Consider the following 13003-nt stretch of genomic DNA (forward strand, 5'->3'; position numbering starts at 1 on the left):
CACTGTGAGAGCAAAATATTTGCATATTCTTTCTAGGTTGGCCTGAAGAATGTCATGTTAGTAGCCTGATGTTGGTGATTATACAGTATTTGCACTATTTACAAGACAAAATTCACAAATATTAAAGAATTCAGCATTTTCCCAATATATAATCTGTTTACTAGAACTTCATTTTGATAAACATTACTTTGCCTTTGTTTTTGTTATAATTCTTAACTTTTTAAAATTTTTATGTAAAATAAATCCTTAAGTACAAAAATAAACATTTAACTTATATATTTAATTTATAATGTATTTTATATTGTGTATTAACTATCAAATGTGTAAATGTCCACATAAACAAGGCACAAATTCAGGTTTCATAGTGTTTAATGTCTATAAAGACATTGTTTTAACAATGAGCAATACATAGTATAGTGCTTAAGAAATTTTAGAAGGAAAGGAACATTATTAACATTTAAGAATGTAATGGGTAAATTGTTAGACAATGGATTCAAACCACCTCTCAGTAGCTTTATTCAGGAAACAGGTTGAAGATATCTAAAGACTAGTAGACAATTGAGTAGAAAAGAAAAAGATGTAAGAGAAATAGAAGTCAATGAGGTGAGGCTAAAGTGGTAGATAAGATTTTAAGGAATTGAGATGATTTTACAGTTTTGAAATGTTTTTGTTAGTAGTTTCATGTAGCTATTGACAAATTGTTAATTCAATAGGTGAGATTAAAAATGAACATTCTCTTCTGATGTGAAGACTCCCTAGTGTAGTGGGGGAATGGCAACAGCAATTAAAACTTAGAAGATTATTGAGAGATGGAGTATTGATGCAGCAGCAGGACGGCACCTGAGGTAGGGGTCTCAGGAGATGGCTTTGGGTGCTGACCCACGTTGGCTTTTTTTTTTTTGGTCGGTCGTGTGGGACTTGAACCCTGGGCTTGGGCGATGTCCTTGAGCTCTTCAGTTCAAGGCGAGTGCTCTACCACTTGAGCCACAGCGCCACTTCCGGTTTTCAAGTGATTTATTAGAGGTAAGAGTCTCACGGACTTTCCTGCCCTAGCTGGCTTTAAACCGTGATGCTCAGATCTCCTGAGTAGCTAGGATTACAGGTGTGAGCCATTGGCATTCAGCCCACATTGGCTTTGTAAACATTACTTGGCAAGGGCGTGGCTTTGTAAACATTACTTGGCAAGGGCGGGGGAAGGGGAGGAGAAGGGGAAGTAGAATCATAGCAATAAATCTGCTTTTCACATTCCAACTGATGACAGCCAGTTTTAAGTATGAGCTACCCACCCAAGGCTCTCATTCGCTTCATTGGAGCTGGGAGTAACTGGGATTTAGTGAGAAGCTTAAGGATGTTAGTGGCTCAGATTAGTTGGGGCACACATGGTTCAGGAAAAGGCAGGGGTAGGATTATAAAAGCTAAAATAACCAGTTAGGTACCAAGAAAGTCTTATCCAAAGGAAGCTTAGTTACATTCATATTTTAAATCCATTCGTCATTTACTGTACAGTTTAAGTCAAATACTACAGTTCATTTCTAATCCCCCCACATATCATTAAATGCATTCATTGTTCACCTGATATAGTACAAGTCAAATACTATAATTTATCTCTAATTCTCCATCATATCACTAGATGCCAGAAAGTCTTAAGTTGGAGGCCAACAATGTACTAACTGAAAGATTTCGGCAGTAAAATTTAGGAAATGAACTAGGCGCTGGTGGTTCACACCTAACTTCTCAGAAGGATGAGACTGGAAGATTGGGGTTCAAAGCCATCACAGGCAGAAAAGTTTGTGAGACTTTTATCTCCAATTTACCACCCGAAAACTGGAAGTGGTCCAGTGGCTCAAAGTGGTAGAACGTTAGCTTTGGGTAAAAAAACTCAGGGACAGTGCCCAGGCCCCAAGTTTAAGAGCCACGGGCCAGAAATTAGGAAATGACCAGGGGGTTAAAGCTTGTAGGACATAAAACTGGTTGACATTGAGTGAGAAATTGACAAGACCAAATGTCATGCTTTGAGATGTTACATACATAGGATAGTACCTGTTAAGAGAAAGGAAATTTAAATTTGATACGATTTTATAGTGTTTATAGTACCAAGATAGGTTAGCTTTACATGCAGAAAAATTACCATGTCTCATTCAGGAATTTCTTAATGTGAAAATTCACCTCAATATGCTTTCTTGATTCAAATACTGGTATGAGTTTGTTTCATTAATTCTATCTTCAATTATAGTATTAGACTGAAAGGAAAAAGAGCTCTTATTTTTCCAAAATGTGTAAAATAAAGATAGACTATTTCAAACATATAGTTCTGCTTATTCAAACCCAATTTCCTCATTCCTTTGGCATTTATCTTTGTAGAAAAGGTAAAGTTAAGTTTGGAAAGCCAAGGACACATTTTTGAAATGAAGTTTAATAAACATATTGCTGAGTATAAATCAAAATGTCTTATAAGTGGTCCCATACTAATGAAGTTGTTTTGATATTCATATTCTTATTGTACCACTTACCTATGTCAGTGTGTTTATGTGAGTGTTTTGTATTTGTGTATAGATAGAATCTGTGTATAGCTAGAATTTCCTCTAAAAAACATTGTGATACCTAATGATTTTCTTGCTTTTATTTTTTTTCTTCTGCTTTGAACCACTTGGAATTTCAGTGCATTTATATTTGGTGTTTGTAGCTGGTTTTGCCAGTACTTACATATTAACAATATTAACAATATGTGAAATGTTGTTTCTTTTCTAAGCTGTTTGAATACTTGTTCATCAAACACATACATGGACACACATCTGCATGTGATCACATAGCATATCTCATGGCTGTCCCTAAGATGAGTAATACTGCCTTCAGATCAAATGAGATTGGTAAAAACCAAAGAAACAGTGTTCAAATCTTAATGTTTGCTCAGATATTTGGTTTGGTATTCAGTCAGCATTTGGCTCTTTTATTACATCCCTATTAATTATCTAATTACACTTAAAATTGCACAATATGCTTCAGTAGATCAATTGTTACAGTGACTCAAATTAATAATTTTAGAATTTTTTGAATCAGGACTCATTGTTATCACATGATAGGAACAAAGACTCTGCTTCCTTCTCTAAAGTAGTTCATTAGATCCACATTTGCACAGGATCTCCCAAGAGTCTTCAGATTGGAACCATGGCCTTCAGAAAAGACTACACTAGTCATTGTGAGTACTAGTGAATGAATTATTCCTTCTAAAATGACTTTCTTTTGGCTCAGGGAAAACTGCATGTTTTTTTAAGAGATGTTCGACTAACAACTGAGTACTGTTAGCTCTTATCTGTCATCCCAGCTACTCAGGAGGGCAAGACTTCAGGATTTTGGTTCAAAGCCAGCACTGGTAAAAAAAAAAAAAAAAAAAAAAAAAAACACTGAGGTACTCATTAACCATTATAAAGCCAGAAGTGTAGCTGTGGCTCAAGTGGAGAGCACTAGCCATGAGTAAAAAAGTCAAGCAAGAATATGAAGCCCTGAGTTCAAGCCACAGAAACAAGACAAAATAAAAGAGAACTTTGACTGTTATTTGAACTTTTATCACTAGATAGTAAAGGTAATATAATTATTCTAGTATGAAAATTTGAGTGTAAGCCCTTATTGAATTGCCCCAGAAAAAATAGAAAAATGAATTTAAGTACCTTATTTAACAGAAATTAAGCAGGTCTTGTACATTTAAACTGATGTTTTGTTTATTATGTTAATAATGTGAGTCTTATCTCTTAAAACTTTCTTTAAAAATTCTCCAGTTTTAAGAAACTGACAGCTAAAAAATAATAAATTAACAATCCAAATACAAAAAAATGAGCATCAAAAATGATAGCACACCTGAATAAAACTGTGTTTAAAGGAACAGGTGAATAGGTGTGCTGGCTTCCAATCTGAGTGGTTTATTCCATACATGACTTCACAGGTTCTGTTCTTAAATTTGAAAAAGATCTCAAGGTAAAAACTGAATCAAAAGAAGCAGGAAAACAATAGTAGATAAGGTTCAAAATGAAAGATTTACCACATCTTCTTTAAAATATGCATTGCCAGTAGACAGAGAATTTCTTAATAAATTTAAAAACAAATATATAATTTAACAAATGAAATATCATACATGATATTTTATATATGATTAGTATCTAATCATTTAGATAATGTTGGTCATGTTTAAGTAATGTAACTATCATTATTGATAAAATAATGATATAACATTTGATATTGGAGAAATAATAGATTTGTAAAAAGACAATTTGATGTAAGATTCTAAACTTATAGATTTATATGCATAGATTTAATGTATAGGTTCTAAATTTTGACATACTATTTTTTTAGCATACTGCTGCCTTGCTGGAATAAGTACAAGGTATGTTTTAGTCAATTCATGTATATAACTAAATCTTAACTAGATCTAAAGAATTCCTTTAGTTAATAAATATATGTTACAAAGATCAGGAAATTATATATGCAGTTCACGCATGTAACCAATATGCCATCAGGAGAGAACATGTTTATCCATGTAAGAGAATTATACAGAACACTAGCTGGGACTTCACTATTCAACTTTTTTTTTGGGGGGGGGTCCGGTCGTGGGGCCTGAACTCTGGGCTTGGGCGCTGTCCCTCAGCTCTTCAGCTCAAGGCTAGCACTCTACCACTTCAGCCACAGTGCCACTTTTGGCTTTTTTCTTTTTGCTTATGTGGTGCTGAGGAATCAAACCCAGGGCCTCATTGCATGCAAGGTAAGCACTCTACCACTGAGCCACCTTCCCAGCCCACTATTCAACTTCTTAACTGTAGGTTTAGACAGTTTTAACATTTTCATTCTTTTCTAGTCTATTTGTTTTCATATTTCACTGATTCATTAAAATATTTACAAAATCTATTAACATTTGGTAAAATTATAGTTTGTACATATATATGTAAAGTACCGAATATAAACATGTGCATATATAGTAACTTTGTGTAAAAATTTGCTTGATATACATGTGAAAGCTTTACAAACCATGTGTATCTATTTTGTTGTTCTTAATGCTTGTGCTGTTTTTTGACAAAACAGTTGGTTCTGTGTTTTATAAATAAAATTCCAGTCATTTTTACTTTCTAAAGTTAAGAAAAATCTGGAACAGTATTCCATATTTTCAGTTTTACTCTTCATTGAATTCTTCACTTCTTTGTGTAAATGCAAATTTCCATTCAATGATATTTCTCTTTAACCTGAAAATTTTAACATATCCAGTTACAGAAAATAAATTCCACTTAATTCACTTTTATCTATTATTAAAAATAATAACTCACTTATAGAACTGTCAACCTTTCTTCATGTCTTTAGACTTCTAGAAGGAGGTGCAGTGATGTTTCTCTCAGTTATATAACATTGTTCTTTCATTTTCATTTTGACCTTTCTGATGTTGACATCAGTGTTGGTTGTACTGTGACTGAAAGTTGTCTCATTTACATTTTACCAGAATTTTGGTTATGATGTTATTTTTATTCTTCTTTTGAACTTCCAAGGACCCAGGTGTTTATAATTTTTATGACATTAGAAAATTTTAAGCCATTATTTCTACAAGTATTTTTCTGCCCTTTCTCCTATTTCTTCCGCAAATTCCAAGTCTATGGTTTCAGCATGTGATATGGTAAGTGGAGCATCATTATTGTTTCATCTCCCTTTTCATCCAATGTACTTCAACTAAAAACAATTATGTCAGGAAGTCCAGTCATAATTTCTTATTCAGTTTCTGTTTTCTAGTTTCTCAAATGATATTTTTATTATTGTATTTTCATTTATAGATCTTTCATCTGGTTACTTAAAATGCTTTTTATGTTTTGTATTATTATACTAATGCTTCTCTTTAGATTCTTGAGCATGTTTTTTGTTTTTGTTTTTGGCCAATCATGTGGCCTGAACTCTGCCCCTCAGCCCTTCAGCTAAAGGCTAATGCTCTACCACTTGAGCCACAGTACCACTTCTGGCTTTTCTGCTTATGTGGTGCTGAGGAATCGAACCCAGAGCTTCATGCATGTAAGGCAAGCACTCAACTGCTAAGCTACCTTCCAAGCCCATTGAGTATGTTTTTATTAGATTATGTTTGATTTGATTGTAAAGGTGATATATTGAGAGGTTACAGTTACATAAATAAGGTAATGAGTATATTTCATTTTGAACAGCATTACCTCTTCACTCATTTCTCCCACATACCCCCCAACTACTCTCCCATAGAAGTTCTAAAGTTCATTTCCAACTTAGTGTCTAGTGGGTATCACTGTTGCATTGGTTCACCCTTTGTCCTACTGCTTCTGTGGTTCCCTTTCCCTTCCCCAAATCAAATTAACTTATATAGAAAACAAAAGATGCAGAAATCAACAGCAGTGATGACATGGAATAAACCAAAGGGAAAAGAAAAAAAAAGAAAGAATTGCAAACAGAACACTAAAAATAAACCAAAAAATCCCTCCTGTTTTCATTTCTTGAAATTCATTTCAATGAACATCATTTTATATAGTCATATGCACATAGCTATTGAAGGATTGTGCTCCTCTGATGGGATTATCCTATACATATTATGGTTATAACTAATGAGGGAGACCTTGAAGTCTTTTTCTTTGGGTCTGGCGTACTTCGATGAATGTAAATTTTTCCAAGTCTTTCTGATAGAAGCGTAGAACTCCTTTGTGTGTATACACACACAAACACACACACATACACACACATATCACATCACATTTTCTTGATCTATTAATCTACTGAGGGGCATCTGGATTGACTCAATGTCCCAACTTTGGTAAATAATGCTGAAATAAATATGGTTGTGCCAGTGACTTTACTGCAGCCTTGTTTGTGGTCATTTGGCCCAGGAGTGTGATTGCTGGGCCGAAGGGGAACTCTATATTTAGTTTAGTCTCTTGAGGAACCTCCATACTGCTTCCCAGAGTGGTTGAACAAGTTTATATTTCCACCAACAATGTAGTAGCATTCCCATTTGGCCACATCCCTGCCAGTACCTGTTACTATTCTTTTTTGATAATGGCCATACTAACTGGGATGAAATGGAATCTTGTTGTAGTTTTGATTTGCATTTCTTTTATGGCCAGAGATATTGAAAACTTCTTCATATGTCTATTAACCATTCTAGTTTCTTTTTCTGAGAAGTTTCTCTTTAAGTCTTTAGCCATTTATTAATGGTGTTGCTATTTCTTTGAGGACTTTTTTTGGGGGCGGGGTAATGGTTTGAGCTCTAAGTATATTTTAGATATGAGGTCCTTGACTGATGTATAGCTACTAAACATCTTCTCCCATTCTGTGGGTTGTCTATTTATCTTATTAACTATGTCCTTTGCCATGCAATCTCATTCATCCAGCCTTTCTTTGATTTGTTGTGTTCCTGGATCTTTATTTAGGAAGTTTCAACCTTTGCCAAGAAGCACTAGTGCTTCCCCTGTCCCTTCCTGTGATATTTTCAGAGTATCTGGTTTTACATTGAGGTCTTTGATCCATTTGGAGTTGACTCTGTTGCAGGGTAATAAATAAGGATCTAACTTCAGTTTTCTACTCATGTATAGCCAATTATACCAGCACTATTTGTTGAAGAGGCTGCCCTTCTGTCATCCTTATCTCTTATCAGAGATTAGGTGGTCATAAATCTGTAGGTTCATTTCTAGGTTTTCAATTCTATTCTATTGGTCTTCAGGCCTGTTCATGTGACAGTATCAAGCTGCTTTTATAACTATGACTTTGTAACAGAGTTTGAAATTTGTTATCGATATTACTCCAGCACTATTTTTCCTGCTAAGGATTGATTTTGTTATTCATGGTCTTCTATTATTCCGTATGAATTTTTGGATTGCTTTTTCTATGTCATTGAAGAATGTTTCTGGAATTTTGATGGGTATTGCATCGAATTTATAGATAGCTCTGGGCAGTTTTGCTATGCTCCCAATCCAGGAGCATGGGAGGTTTTTCCATTTCCTTAAATCTACTTCAATTTCCTTTGTCAAGTTTTTAAAGTTTTCATCATAGAGGTCCTTCACATGTGTGGGTAATTCCAAGGTATTCTTTTGAGGCTCTTACTAAAGGAGTTGCTTTTCTGATTTCAGCCTTGCTCTTCTCATTGACATATGGAAAAGCTATTAATTTTTGTGGGTTAATTTTATACCTTATTACTTTCCAAAGTTTTGGATCAGCTCAAGTAACTTGGGAGAGGAGTCTATGGGTTATTTAAATACAGAATCTTTTTTTTTTTTTTTTGGTCGGTTGTGGGGCTTGAACTCTGGGCCTGGGCGTTGTCCCTCAGCTCTTCAGCTAAGGCCAGCACTCTACCACTTGAGCCACAGTGCCACCTCCGGTTTTCTAGTGGTTTATTGGAGATAAGAGTCTCACAAACTTTCCTGCTGGGGCTGGCTTTGAACCATGGTCCTCAGATCTCAGCCTCCTGAGTAGCTAGGATTACAGCCGTGAGCTACGGGCATGAGAATCATGTCATCTGCAAAGATGGAGAGCTTTACTTCTTTGCCTATTTGGATCGACTTCATGTTTGCCTCTTGCCTTATTGCTTTAGTATATTTTTAATAGAATTTTCAAAAAGCATTTTAAGTCTTCACAAGTTATGTGTACTCTCTCTCTCTCTCTCTCTCTCTCTCTCTCTCTCTCTCTACATATATATATATATATGTGAGGGGGCAGATTCACACACACACACACACACACACACACACACACAATCATTTGGGTCTATACATAGTTTCACATTTTCTCCAAGTAAAGAATATACAGAAGATTCTTTATAGAATGAGTAATAATTTTTAGTGTGAGTTAATCTCAATTATTAGTAAGTCAGTTAATATTTGAATTTTGAATTTATCAGTTGTTTGTTTAGTATGCATTAATTCCACATACTAGTGGGGTTCAATACAATATTTCACTAGACACAGTCATTGTGTACTATATTCTGACTCCTCTTATGACTTTTTCCTTCTCAATCTCTGTACTTAGTACCCTACATCTAGGTCCACTTTTTAAAATCTCTACATATGAAAGAGATCATGCAGTATTTGTCTTTATTTAAGAAATGGTGCGGAATGCCTTGATAGTCAATTATTTTCAGATTACCTTGATCTCTTCAGTCTGTGAGGCAGATTTAGACTAGCCATTATTCTTGAATTACTTCACCTGTATTTTAGTATAATATTACCATTTGGAATCTCTCTGACTTCCTCAGCAACAAATTCACTCCACTTCTGCTGGTAGAAATTCAACCCTCTCCACTTTTTAGCTGTATTTTGGGAATTGTTTATAGCTGTTTTGAGGTTTTACCCAGCCTCCTAGAATTCCATGCTTTTAAAGCCTAATTAATACATCTAAGTAGAAATCTAGAAATTATACATTCATTTTATTTGAATCTTCTCCTTTTCTTTCAGACAGAAAGTCCTGATCAGTCTGTTGTTTAATATCTCAGAATAACTTTCTTGTATATATTTTTGCCAGTTCTCTCTTTGTGTAGCATCAAAGGACACATCTCATTCAACTTATTACATCACTGATAGAAGCAATCTTATGCTCCTATTTAATTTATTATGGTCTGACTGACTCTGTTGGAAAAGTTGTAAACCTGATATGTAAATCTAACTGCCTGGTTAATTAAATCATATACTGTCTTGTAGTGTTCCTGTATTTTTCATAAATATTAGAGAAATCATTTAAAAATATTGCTTAAGTCCCTCTATTTCTCAAGCTTGAATAGTTTGGTCTAAATATACTTCATTTAGCATAAACTCAGATAACCCTACTTAATAAATATAATCATACATAAACTCAGATCACCTTACTTAATTATATCTGCCATATAATATATCCTTATACAAAAATGTTTGCCTAAGTTATTTGATATTAATATTTACCAAAAAAGAAATATGTGCTATGGCAATATCAAATAAAGTAAATATATAATTTTAAACAGAAAGCAGAGCTTTTCCAAGATAATTGTTTACTTAGAAAGTTGATATCTATTCCACATCCAACAATTATTAGCACAATTATCTCACTTCATTCTGCTTAATAATAAATCTTTTTTTCCTCCTGCTTTGTCTCTTTCTTATTTTAGTGTACTTTTTCTTTGGGCCTTTTAATACATAACTAATTTTTGGTGTTCAATGAACATTTCTGTTTAGAAACTTCTCTGGGACTGATTTATTTCTGTGAGCTACAGAAGAATGTGCAGATGATACTGAGTCCCTCATATTAAGGCAGAGAGACACACCTACCCACCGACTTACTTACCCCAAATCTGTGTAATGAATCTAATATCAATTGTTAACCTAGTAAACTCAACATAGCCATGTTTCTAGCTTACAGAGATATCATGAAGAGCAACTGCCAAATCAGAGCATAAAGAAGGATGCCCAGCTAGTGGAAAAGCAGCTTTTATAGAAATGATAGCAGCCAATACCTAGTTCTATCAATGAAGATACTGAGCTATTAATCCTAGGCTTTTTCTGGTATGGTTCCCATTTTGGAATGAATAAATCAATTTAAAATGTCTGTAAAATGAAAGGTTAAAAGTGAGAAATGAAATCTTTCAAAGGTTATTAATTTAAAAAAGCTAAATGAGATATTAATTTGGAAAAAAATCTCCAGAATTGTTCTATTGGTTCATCTTTCTTAGTGTTGAAAGGGGAATAAAAACACATGTTACATTTAATCAGAATCCATAAATTCTCTCCTTCTAAGCTTTCAAAATGATGGTTCTTTTGTTTTTTGTTTTTTTTTTGGGTCCGGTCGTGGGGCCTGAACTCTGGGCCTGGGCGCTGTCCCTCAGCTCTTCAGCTCAAGGCTAGCGCTCTACCATCTGAGCCACAGCACCACTTCCGCTTTTTTCTTTTTGCTTATGTGGTGCTGAGGAATCGAACCCAGGGCCTCGAGCATGCAAGGCAAGCGCTCTACCACTGAGCCACCTTCCCAGCCCTCAAAATGATGGTTTTTGAGTCACATTTCCGATGCGCTTTTCTATTGAGCTTGTGGTTTCCTGAACTCACTATTCTGTCGTTTGCTTATTTCCCTTTGTGACAGTAGTTCCTCCTCATGATATCCTGAATTTCTCTGCCACCAAGCAAGCTAGATCCAAGACACCAATGATCTGTGCCATACTGATGATCTTTTCTGCTCTCAGAGCTGATACTATCACTTTGTCCATCAGACATACAAATTCACTACTTTAATGACTTTGCTTATTCTTCGGGAATTAATACAAAAACTATGGCATAGTTTACTGAGATCCTAGATTTAATAAAGAGAATGATATATTTAAAAAAGATCACGTTTTCTTGGAGGACCAAGAACAAGAGAAAGAGAAGTAAATACACTCCTGCTTATCCTCCAATTACTGCCTTCTTTTCCTTATTACCCAGAATTCCGTGCATAGAGCCTCCGTACACATAACTGTGATTTTTTTTTTACCAACTTCAGATAATATAGGATCATTTAAACTTTCCTGGCTTTTCATAACTGTTTGACATATATTTATTTATCATATACCATAGCCTCCCTTCTCTCCCTGCCTCCTGCAATTAGCTCAGTATTGAACTCCTGAAGAGTTTTCTCACACATACCTCAAAAACTGATCTTCAAGCCTATCTTCCGAGGCTAGGCATGTATATTCCATTCATAAACCAGAAAGAGCTGGTGTTTCTTCTTGATAGCTTACTTTCTACTTAACAATCAGAAATAAAATTCAAAGCAAATATAACAATAGGTATGATAATAATAGGAGATACACTTCTAAGTCAACTAATAAAATGAGATGGTAAATAACTCCTAGTGTAGTGTCTAGAGCAACTTCTACTCATTAAAGCACAGTTCAGAAGATGATTTAAGTTCATGGAGCAGGGAAGTGGGAAAAAATCAGGGAGGGGGTACCACTGTTTAAAATGAAATGCACTAATTATTTAACTTATGTAACTATAACCCCTCTGTGTAGTGGGAAGAGGCAATGAGACCACTCAGTCAGCAGGGAAAATGTAAAAGATTTTATTGAGTGAAAAGTGCTGACAAGCCAGGAAACAGCCCTGAGTGTCAGCCCACATGGGCTTTTAAGCATTTTGGGCTAGGGTGCGGAAAGGGGGAGACTGGGTGTTGGTTTTAGCCAATGATTGTTACAAGAAATGTGCACCTTAAGTTTAAATTTCCCACCAAGGATTTGCTTGTGGGAAGCAGGGGAATAGAACAAAGGGTAGTGATGGTTCTGCAGGGATAGGGATTGCATTGTTCAGAAAACAGCAGAAAGAGAGTTACAGGGTTACAGAGTTAGAGTTACAATTACAGTTACTAGCTAAACTAATGAGTTACCAGGGAAGTCTTATCCACAGCACACATACATTTATATCTTAAAGTCATTCATTATTCATTTTACACAATCCAAGTCAAATGTCATATTGCATCTTTATGTCCTCCACCATATCTTTCCCCCTTTTGTTTTGTCAGGGGTCAAATGCTTGACCCCTGAGTATCCTTAGCTAGGGGCATATATTGGGAACACAGGACTATGAGTTTTACAGAACTAATATGGTCTTGGATAGATTTAGTTATGCATTGTAGTATACAAGGTCCTTTACATATTTATTTATTTGGAACCAGTCCTGGGGCTGGAACTCAGGGCCTGAGAGGTAGTCCCTGAGCTTTTATCCTCATGGCTGGTGCTCTATCACTTGAGCCACAGCACCATTTCCAGCTTTTTCTGCTTATGTGTGCTGAGGAATTGAACCCAGGGCCTCGTGCATGCAAGGCAAGCAGTCCACTAGTGAGCCACCCTCTCAGCCCACTGTTTTTCTCTTCTTAAAAGAAAATAAAGCCCATCAAGAGATCACCACCCTATGTCATCCTTTAAACTAAATTATGTCCCAAAACCCCACTTCAGAAACCCCAATATTAAAATTTAAAATTTCAGCATATGGATTTGGGAAGACACAATCGTTTAAGCTAATAATACAAAGAAGGTAAGATA

This window comes from Dipodomys ordii, unplaced genomic scaffold (genome assembly GCF_000151885.1).
Source record: "Dipodomys ordii isolate 6190 unplaced genomic scaffold, Dord_2.0 Scaffold145, whole genome shotgun sequence".
NCBI lineage: Eukaryota > Metazoa > Chordata > Mammalia > Rodentia > Heteromyidae > Dipodomys > Dipodomys ordii.